The sequence below is a fragment of the Vicia villosa genome, linkage group LG2, assembly GCF_029867415.1.
Source record: "Vicia villosa cultivar HV-30 ecotype Madison, WI linkage group LG2, Vvil1.0, whole genome shotgun sequence".
Taxonomy (NCBI): Eukaryota; Viridiplantae; Streptophyta; class Magnoliopsida; order Fabales; family Fabaceae; genus Vicia; species Vicia villosa.
The window spans coordinates 108760322-108769658 of NC_081181.1; positions in this window are offsets into that span (position 1 = coordinate 108760322).

Here is a 9337-nt window from a genome sequence, read left to right on the forward strand (position 1 = left end):
CCTCATTAATGAACGCTTAGTTGGTATTTTAATTGATAATTTTTTGGGAGTTGTAGGAACTCCCTAGTTGCCTGAGTAATTGATATTATTTTGTTGGATGCAAATTGTGTTGAGAAATATTTACGATTATTTTCCGCTGCGTAATAAAAGTTGAAGTGGAATACTATGTGTGACCTTTTGGTTCACCCGTATAAGTGTTATGTATCTAATTAAATAATTGAACATGTCGTTATATGTTTGAAAATATGGCATCCTAATCGCATGTGATTATTATTTTGAAAAATATACTCTGATTTTTTATTAATAATTATCGGGGAATTTAGAGTGTTACAGTTCAACGCTAAACTCTTACTTTTTTTACTTAAATTATGGATGTATTTGCATAACACATCCAAGTGCTAGCATTGAGATGTTTTGTAGATGATGTAGTCATACTAGGAGATTTGGAGGAGGATTTATGTGAGAGGCTGTAGATCCGGTGACAAGCTTTAGAAACACATGACTTTTGTTTAAGTAGAAGTAAGACATGGTTATACAATGTAAGCTCGACAAAAGGAAAACCATTTCTAACCTAGAGGTGTAAGTTGAAGACTATATCATCCTATAAGTCATGTGGTTTAAATATCTTAGGTATATAATACAAAATGATGGAGAAATAGAAAGGGGTATAAACCATTGAATTCAAGATGGGTGAATGAAATGGAGGAGGGCTTTAGAAATTTTATGTGACATAATGACACCACTCAAGTTGAAGGGAAATTTTTATTACAATGTGGCAAGACCTTCGATGTTGTACGAGACAAAATGTTTGGCAGTTAAGAATCAACATGAGAATAAAGCTAGTGTAGTAGAAACGACGATGTTGAGTTGGATGTGCGGTAAGACTAGACATGATAATACTAGAAATGACAAATATTAGACAGAATGTTAGGGTAACACCCATAGCAGAAAGTATTGTGGAACATAGACTTAGGTGGTTTGGACATGTACGGATAAAACATATAAATTATGTGGTAAGGGGAGTATATCATATGAATAATAGTCAAACATCTAGAGATAGAAGAAGACTTAGAAAAATTATAAGATAAGTTATTAATAAAGATCTCGAGAATAACAATTTGGATATAAGCATGATTATGACTAGAATATTATGGCATAAGTGGGTACATGGCAAGGTTGGTCGCAAAGGGTTTCACTCAGAAAGAAGGTGTCAACTTCAATGATGTGTTTTCTCCTGTTGTAAAGCATAGGTCCATTCGAATGTTGCTTGCCATGGTGGCACAATTCGATCTTGAACTAGACCAGATAGATGTGAAGACTGCGTTCTTATATGAGGATCTAGAGGAAACAATCTTGATGAGGCAACATGAAGGCTATGTCAAAAATGAGAAGGAAGATTATGTGTGAAAGCTAAAAAAAATTTATATGGACTGAAACAATATCCTCAATAGTGGAATGGGAGATTCTACAAGTTAATGGCACGTATAAGTTTCGTTAGAAGCCAGTTTGACTACTGTGTTTACTTCTGATTTCTACCTGGTAATTCATTTGTTATCTTGTTGCTTTAAGTGAATGATATTCTCATAGCAAGCAATAATGTTGAATATGTAATGAGGGTGAAGGATAAACTCAATAAGGAGTTCAATATGAAGGATCTGGGAGCTGCATCCATGGCTCTTGGGATTGCCATTCACAGAGATAGAAAGCAGTCGACATTATGCTTATCTCAAGAGGCATACCTACAAAAAATTCTCAAAGAGTTTGGTATGTTAAATTCAAATCATGTTGTCACTCCGACAAACCCTTAATTCAAGCTGAGTATAGATCAGTATCTCAGTACTGATGTTGAAAGATATTATATGAATAGCATCCCATATTCTAATATAGTAGGTTCTTTGATGTATTATATGGTTTTTACTAAACCCGACATAGCATACACAGTAAGTCTTGTAAGTAGTTACATGGAGAATCCTGGAAAGGCTCACTGGCAAGCATTAAAGTGGATTCTAAGGTACATAAATGGGTCTCTGAATAAAGTCCTAATTTATGGTGGAGCCTTGGGTGAAGATAGTAAAGAAGTAATTGAAGGATATGTTAACTCTGGTCATGCAGGTAGTATAGATTCTAGAAAATCTATTCTTGGATATGTTTTCACTATGTTTGGCACAACTATTAGTTAAAAAGCAACACTTCAGAAGTTTGTTGTTGTATTAACCAGTGAAGTGGAATATATTTCCCTCACTGAAGTTGTGAAAGAAGCATTGTGGCTTGAAGGCTTTGTGAAGTAGCTGAAACTTCAAGGTCGAGGTATCACTGTTAAATGTGATAGTCAAAGTGCTATACACCTGTCGAAGAACTCAGTATATCATGAGCGAACCAAGCACATTGATGTGAGGTTGCATTTCATCAGAGGAGTAATCGAGCATGGAGAAGTCTAGGCGTTGAAGGTTTTGACAGATCACAATGTTGCTGATATGATCACTAAGACATTTCCAAGTTCTTCCATTGTATCCAGTTAATAGAGCTGCACGACGAAAGTTAGTTTGTTCTCTGTATATTAGAGTTTGTTCCAAGGTGGAGATTTGTGATAATTGGATCAAACTCTATTAGGTCGAAGGGTAGCTTCTGTTTTGATAGAGAATATGCATGAGGTCGAAGCTTGTTTACCTGTTGTTGTTGAAGACCTACATACTATAGTCGAAGTGTGTTCTAGTATATAGGGGTCAAAATTCTAGGGTTATTAGTATTTCGAATTGGGCCTGTTTGTTATGTCCAATTGTTTAAGGTAGCTTGTACCCTAAGTTATCTTGTAATGGGTATTTGTGAAATAGGCTGCTAGTTTAGTATGTTAGGTTTATTATAAATAGCATGCTAGTCTCTCATTATTGCGTACTGCAAATCCTAATTTAGAGTGAGAGGGTTATTTTTTATTCTTGTAACACTTGTAATCTTGATTCAAAGAAAAAGTAAAGAATAACAGTTATAATCAATTCCTTGTTGTTCTTCTTGCTTCCCATTGTGTTCCTGATTATACTCAGTTCTTAGCATCATTTTTCACAATAATAGAAATAAATTTATCTACTTCTGCAAGATGGGTATTAGACACTTGACATGGTTTTAACATTTGTACTAATGTACAGATGCTAAACAGGAGTAAAGAATTGAAAAAAAAGGTGAAGTTTATCCACGAGTTTAAAATGGAGCGAAGATTTTTGCATTAGCCGTATGAACTTATGTATTGACTTTACCTGGTGATTTAATGATTCAGTTAGAGAACTGATATTATGTACCTGCTATTGCAAGAATATTGTTTTCATTTCTTGTTTGTACAAGTTTGGTTTTTCATTTATGATAAAGATCAATTTTTAATCTATTTACGTAAATGGTATATTATACGCTAGTGCGTAAATGAACTCTAGATTGTATGTCCTTGATGATGAAACTCCAATTTATAACATTAATACTAAAAGGATGAAACTTAACAAGTTAAATCCAATTTACCTTTGACAATGTCGCTTAGTCCATATAAATGAGAAAAGAATTTTCAAACTCTATAAAGATGGACTCTTTTGATTATGAATCATTTGAGATATGCAAATCTTGTTAATAAGAAATATGAAAAAGTCCCCATTCATAGGATAAGGTGAAAGAGCTAGTGATCTTTTGGGCCTCATACATATTGATGTATGTGGACCACTTAACACACCAGGTCGAGGAGTTTTTCAATACTTCATCATATTTACTGATGATTATAGTAGATATAATTATGTGAATTTAATGAAACACATATTTGAATCTTTTGAAAAGTTCAAGGAATTCAAGGAATCTTTTGTAGTACAAAACAAACTAGATAAGAATATTAAAACCCTTCTATCAGATCGAGGTAGTGAATTTTTAAGCCTAGAATTTGTTGACCATCTAAAAGAGTGTGGGATTCTATCCTAATTTACTCCTCCTGGAACACCATAATGAAGTGGTGTATGTGATAAAAGAAACCACACCATGTTAGAAATGGTCTGATCCATTATGAATCATGTCGATCTTCTAAACTTCTTTTAGGGATATGCTTTATTCACAGTAGCTTACACGCTTAATCGTGTTCCATCAAAAAAGGTTGGGAAGACACCATATGAGATATGGAGTGGTAAGTGGCCACATATGTCTTATATGAGATTTGGGGTTGTGAAGTTTATGTGAAATAACAAACTTTAACTAAGCTTGAGCCCAAATATATTAAATACTTATTTGTGGGATATCCAAAATAAACAAGAGGATATTACTTCTCCAATCATTGTGAGATCAAAGTATTTCTCGTTCGAATTGGAGTATTTCTAAAAAAGGATTTTATTTTAAAAGGAATTTGTAGGAGGAAAGTAGAGCTTTAATAAATTAAAGAATAAAAAATTAGTAACACACCTATAGGGAAACACACTCAGTTGAAGAAGAACAACCTACTTAAGTAGAACAAGACTAAATTAGGTAAAACATGATACATCACAAATATAAGAGATATATATATCTCATATGTGATAAACATGATGTATTTCTCATGGATCAACATGAGAATGTGACCTACCAAGAGGCTAATACATGTGTTGAGTTTGAGAAGTGGCTAGAGGCCGTGAAATTCGAAATGGATTCTATATACATAAACCATATTTAGACCTTGGTATAGCCTCCCATATAAGTTAATCTTATAGGATTCAAATGGGTTTCAAAAAGAAGATTGAAATGGATGATAAGTGTCATACCCCAAAAGTTTCCCTCCATATTTCAAAGTATTTTGGCTCAAGAAGCCTCCTCAAGCTTCAACTGCTCAAGACTACACAAGAATTAGGCACACCTATCTTTCTACTAAGCAACAAATCTCAAATTAGGGTTTTGATACTTTTCAAAGAAATTGAACTTTTGAGGCCTCAGGTGGACTTCATAGCTTCCCCCATATGTCTCAAAGTATCTCCATTTTAACATTCGTCAACATAATTACTGGGTACATTCTAGCACAAACTTGTCCTAGTCTATGTCTTCAGATACAACCTAACTTATGGTTCATTTAGATACTCATAAGAGACTCCCTAATGCATCTACTAGGTACAGTCTAACACAGACTCATCCCTGTTTATGTCTTCAAATACATTCTGATATTCACATTATTATCAATAGATCAGATGGCATTGGTAAGCCCATCCCCAATGTAACACCCTTCTAAACCCCGCGGCAATTAAATAAATTATTCAGAGTACATGAAAACAAGGGTGCCACAATTCAATATTTAATAAAACATCATACGTCTATGTCATGCATTCACTAAGGAAAATTCATCATAAATTATAACATCTCATATTAACACAGCGGAAATTAAATCATACGGATAAGTTCAACATCCTTTAAAACTTTATCCTTCAAACTCAAAACAGACAACTAGAGTTATAAAACATAAACTCAAAACATAGCGTCCCCAGTGTTATAATATCAGAGCATGACACCCGACGCTAAACTAAACGCACTGACTCATGAGCTAATCCTCACCAAGTCGTAAAAGCCACTATCCTCAATCTGAAAATGACAACATGTAAGGGTGAGTCTCATCACAATTAACAAATATTATTGCATCATAAACAACAATATATCATAGTTATATCATTCACTCAATCGTTTCATACCGAAACATTTCATCATCACACAATCACACCTCATTAAACCATAACAAAAAATACACTTATTCGTGTCATGAAAAGTTATGCATATGCATGTGTCGCTACCGCGAAAAATGGATCAGAGTCGCCACTAGCATATTTATCCCATCGAGGGAAAGGAATACCAGGAAACCTAAATCAGAATAAGAACAAGGTCTTTCGACCAGAGAACAGGGCACGGGAGTCGGTTACGCAAGGGGAAGGTGCTAGCACCCCTCACGCCCATCGTACTCGATGGTATCCACCTATGTTTGTTTCTATCTAAAGGGTGTATCTATCACTAATGCAATGCATGATTAAACCTAAAGTTTTTTAATAATTATTGTGCTCGCTAGAGTTGCCTCTATGCCTACGTATCCTCTTATGAAGAATCAGAGCGCCGTAGTTCTGCTCAAGATTTTCTATGTTTTATATTGTTTGTTGGTATTTTTAGTGAACAGTTACAGCACACTCCGCCGCTCGACCTTTGGAGACTCACGCTGGGATTGGAGTGGAAGTAACATGCTCTTAAAAGCTAAACAAAAGTATGTCGAGCGTTTCGAGTGACCTTTAAACAAGGGAGACTCAATCAACTCTGGGTTTGTGTTTTTTAGGTTTAGGAATCTCCACTCAAGTGATCCCCTTAAACAAGAGGGACAAGAGCTTCCATTCCATTTTATTACTTTTCAACCTTTATTAATGTTTTATTGTGTTTTATTGGTTTTTGTTTGTTATGCAAAAGGGGAACATACATTTCTAACCTAATGCTAACAAATAAGAATGGCCCTAAGGTCAAGGATAAGGGGTCTCTACCTATGTTATCATGCATAGACTACAACCTAATTTGTTCTATATGACTCATCTTAATGAAGATTGAAGTCACCGCCCTAAGGGAACATGGTAAGCATATAGTAAGAGATAAGCAAAAGCAAAAAGCAAGGTAGGTGACTTAATGAAGTCCCTAACCAAGTCTACTCCTTAGAGAGACTACACACAATGAATCCCAAGAGAAAACAATCCACAAAAGGTGGAGGAAGAACAAACAATCGTCGCCTCTTAAACTAACAACAATCAAAGTATGAAAGAAAAGGGCGAAGCATGGAAATGGTAGAAGAGAACCCTAGGGAAGTAGCAAACCAAAGAAGTTAGTGTCCTAAATCAAACACAAAAGCATCATGGCCTCACACCAAAAATATTCACAAGAAGTTACCAAAGTAATCACATGAATCGTTACTTAACAATTAACAAGCAAACATCAATTAGTCGAAACAAAAAGCAAATGAATACATGAACTAAGCTTGAGGTCAGTAGTATATTAATTCTTTTATGGGTCTAAGACCCTATACCAATCCATGTTAGTCAATTATCTTGAAGCAACACAAAGTTCTAACAAAAACTAGACACAACTAGGTCAAAACTAGTTAGTAAGTTCAAATGGTGAATGAAGTTAGAAAAATGTAATAAAATGATGGAAGTCAGTAGTGAACAGCACCTAATAGATGTTTAAACAATCATAGGATCAAGTCAAGAAGTCTCATACAAAATTATAGGTCATTTGGACAAGTTATGATACAATCGTTAACCAAAAGCAAGTTATTTACATGTAAGAAAGGAAAATTCAAGTAAAAAGAGAAGACGCGATTTAAAAATCTAATTCTAGGTCTTGGGACCTCTAAACATCCCTAATTAACTGTACAAAAAGGGCCTAAGGCTATGGCGTAAATGCAAAGCAAATTATAGGTCGAATTCACATGATTATCCTTTTAGGAATGCACATTAATTGGGTATAGAAAACCTAATGAAAACCTAACCAAAACATAGAATTAGACTTTTATTTTTTACACACAATATGGTATATGAGTCTACTGATTCCACAAAAGAAATGACAATTAAATTCTATTCCTAAGGCATTTAACCAAATTAGTTTGCAAAACCTATCAAAACATGAATCATTATGAACATATTCAACAAAATGGCCCATCAAAAAATAGTAAATATAATCACAAAAATCCACAAAAATTATGACAATTATCTAAACACAAAATTCAATCTAAAACATATTTTTATTGATTTTTTATTTCATGGAAAAAAGAATTAAGGAGACAAATTAGGAGTAAAACAAAATGAAATAAAGAACAAAATCTGCCTGACTGGGGGTGTAAAAGCAAAACAACAATAAACTGCATTCTTTACAAATGGCGTATGGGCCTAGTTAAGAGGAGGTGCGAGAATCAGAAGTGGCGCAAGGCCCTGTCCCAAAACGTGGCCCAGACTGAGTTTCCCTTTTATTCATTTTGTTTCAATTATCTCTTTCAGCATGTCATTATATTTTATTATATGGTTCTTTAATGTATTAAAAGCTACGTGACAATAACACTATCAATTGGGCAATGTAGATTTTAGGTGAGAAAAGGACAAAAGCAATAGCATGAGCTAATCATAACATGACAACGCATCAAGCCAATGATTTGAATAAAACAAAATTTCAAACTTATGGGAAACGAACCAATGGCATACTGCCACGTGAGCAGACGGAAGGAAAACTACTAAACACACAGACGCCGGAGATCCTCTCTCCGGTCGTCTTCTCCGGCTGCTCCCACGGCGGAGCTCGATCAAATTTTCCAGAAAATTAAAAAGAGACCATCTTCCTACTTGATTTTTCATGTAGATCATGGATCTACCATTAGTTTCTTCTAATTCTCTCTCTATCATTCAAACCGAGCCAAGTTTGTAAACCCTAACATTCAAGATTTCCCCTAATACACACAAAATTGGTACTAAAACAATCCTCATGATACAAGGAGCTCAAATACGCAATTCACACCTTCATACAAGGGCTATATCCCGCAAACCGAATCCATGTTCAAAGAAGGCAAGTTCACACACAATATGCAACATATACGACGAAAACATGGTGGTTCTAATTGTCCTAACCCAATCCCTGATGACGGGAGTTCCAGGCCTATACATGCTTCTAAGTGTAAGGAGCAGAGAGCTTACTTGTTAAGAATCTCAGACGAAGGCCTTCAGAAAACTTCTACTTCCTTTCGCACTTGGTTCTTGGACGAGACTATGGCGAGTTTGCACTTGTTCTTACCCCTGAGAAATAAACTCAGGTGGAAACTTGAACCTTTGAATCTTGCAAGAAATCAGTGAGGATGATGAATCTTTGCTTGAGGATAACGTGAAAATGGTGATCGCAAGTAGGTGGTAGTGGTGATTGATGAAGGAGGAGGATGAAGGTGGTGAGGATGGTGATGAAGAAGTTTGTTAGGGTTTGTTATGGTGGTTGGTGGTGGTTGTGAAGAGTTGATTGGTGGCAGAGAGAGAGTGAAAGGAAGAGAGCATGGGAGAGCGAAGAGGGATGAGAGAAAAACTGGAAAATGAAAAAGTGAAAACTCTTATTGTGAAGGCTCATGATTTATATAAGATGGTGTATAAGTGTTATGGTGGGGATGCTTGTAGTAGATCTTTTTTTCTTTCACAAACTTAGTGAACAAGGAGTGTATATTTGGAGCAAGTTTCATGTATGCTTTTTTGTATTCAGAATTGTGCATGGCTTTAATATGGCAAGAATTGATATGAAACCATGTTGGGCCCTATGTGTGTTTGCTGCAGCCTTATGCGTGTGAATCCTTGCCCAATACCAGCTCATTTTT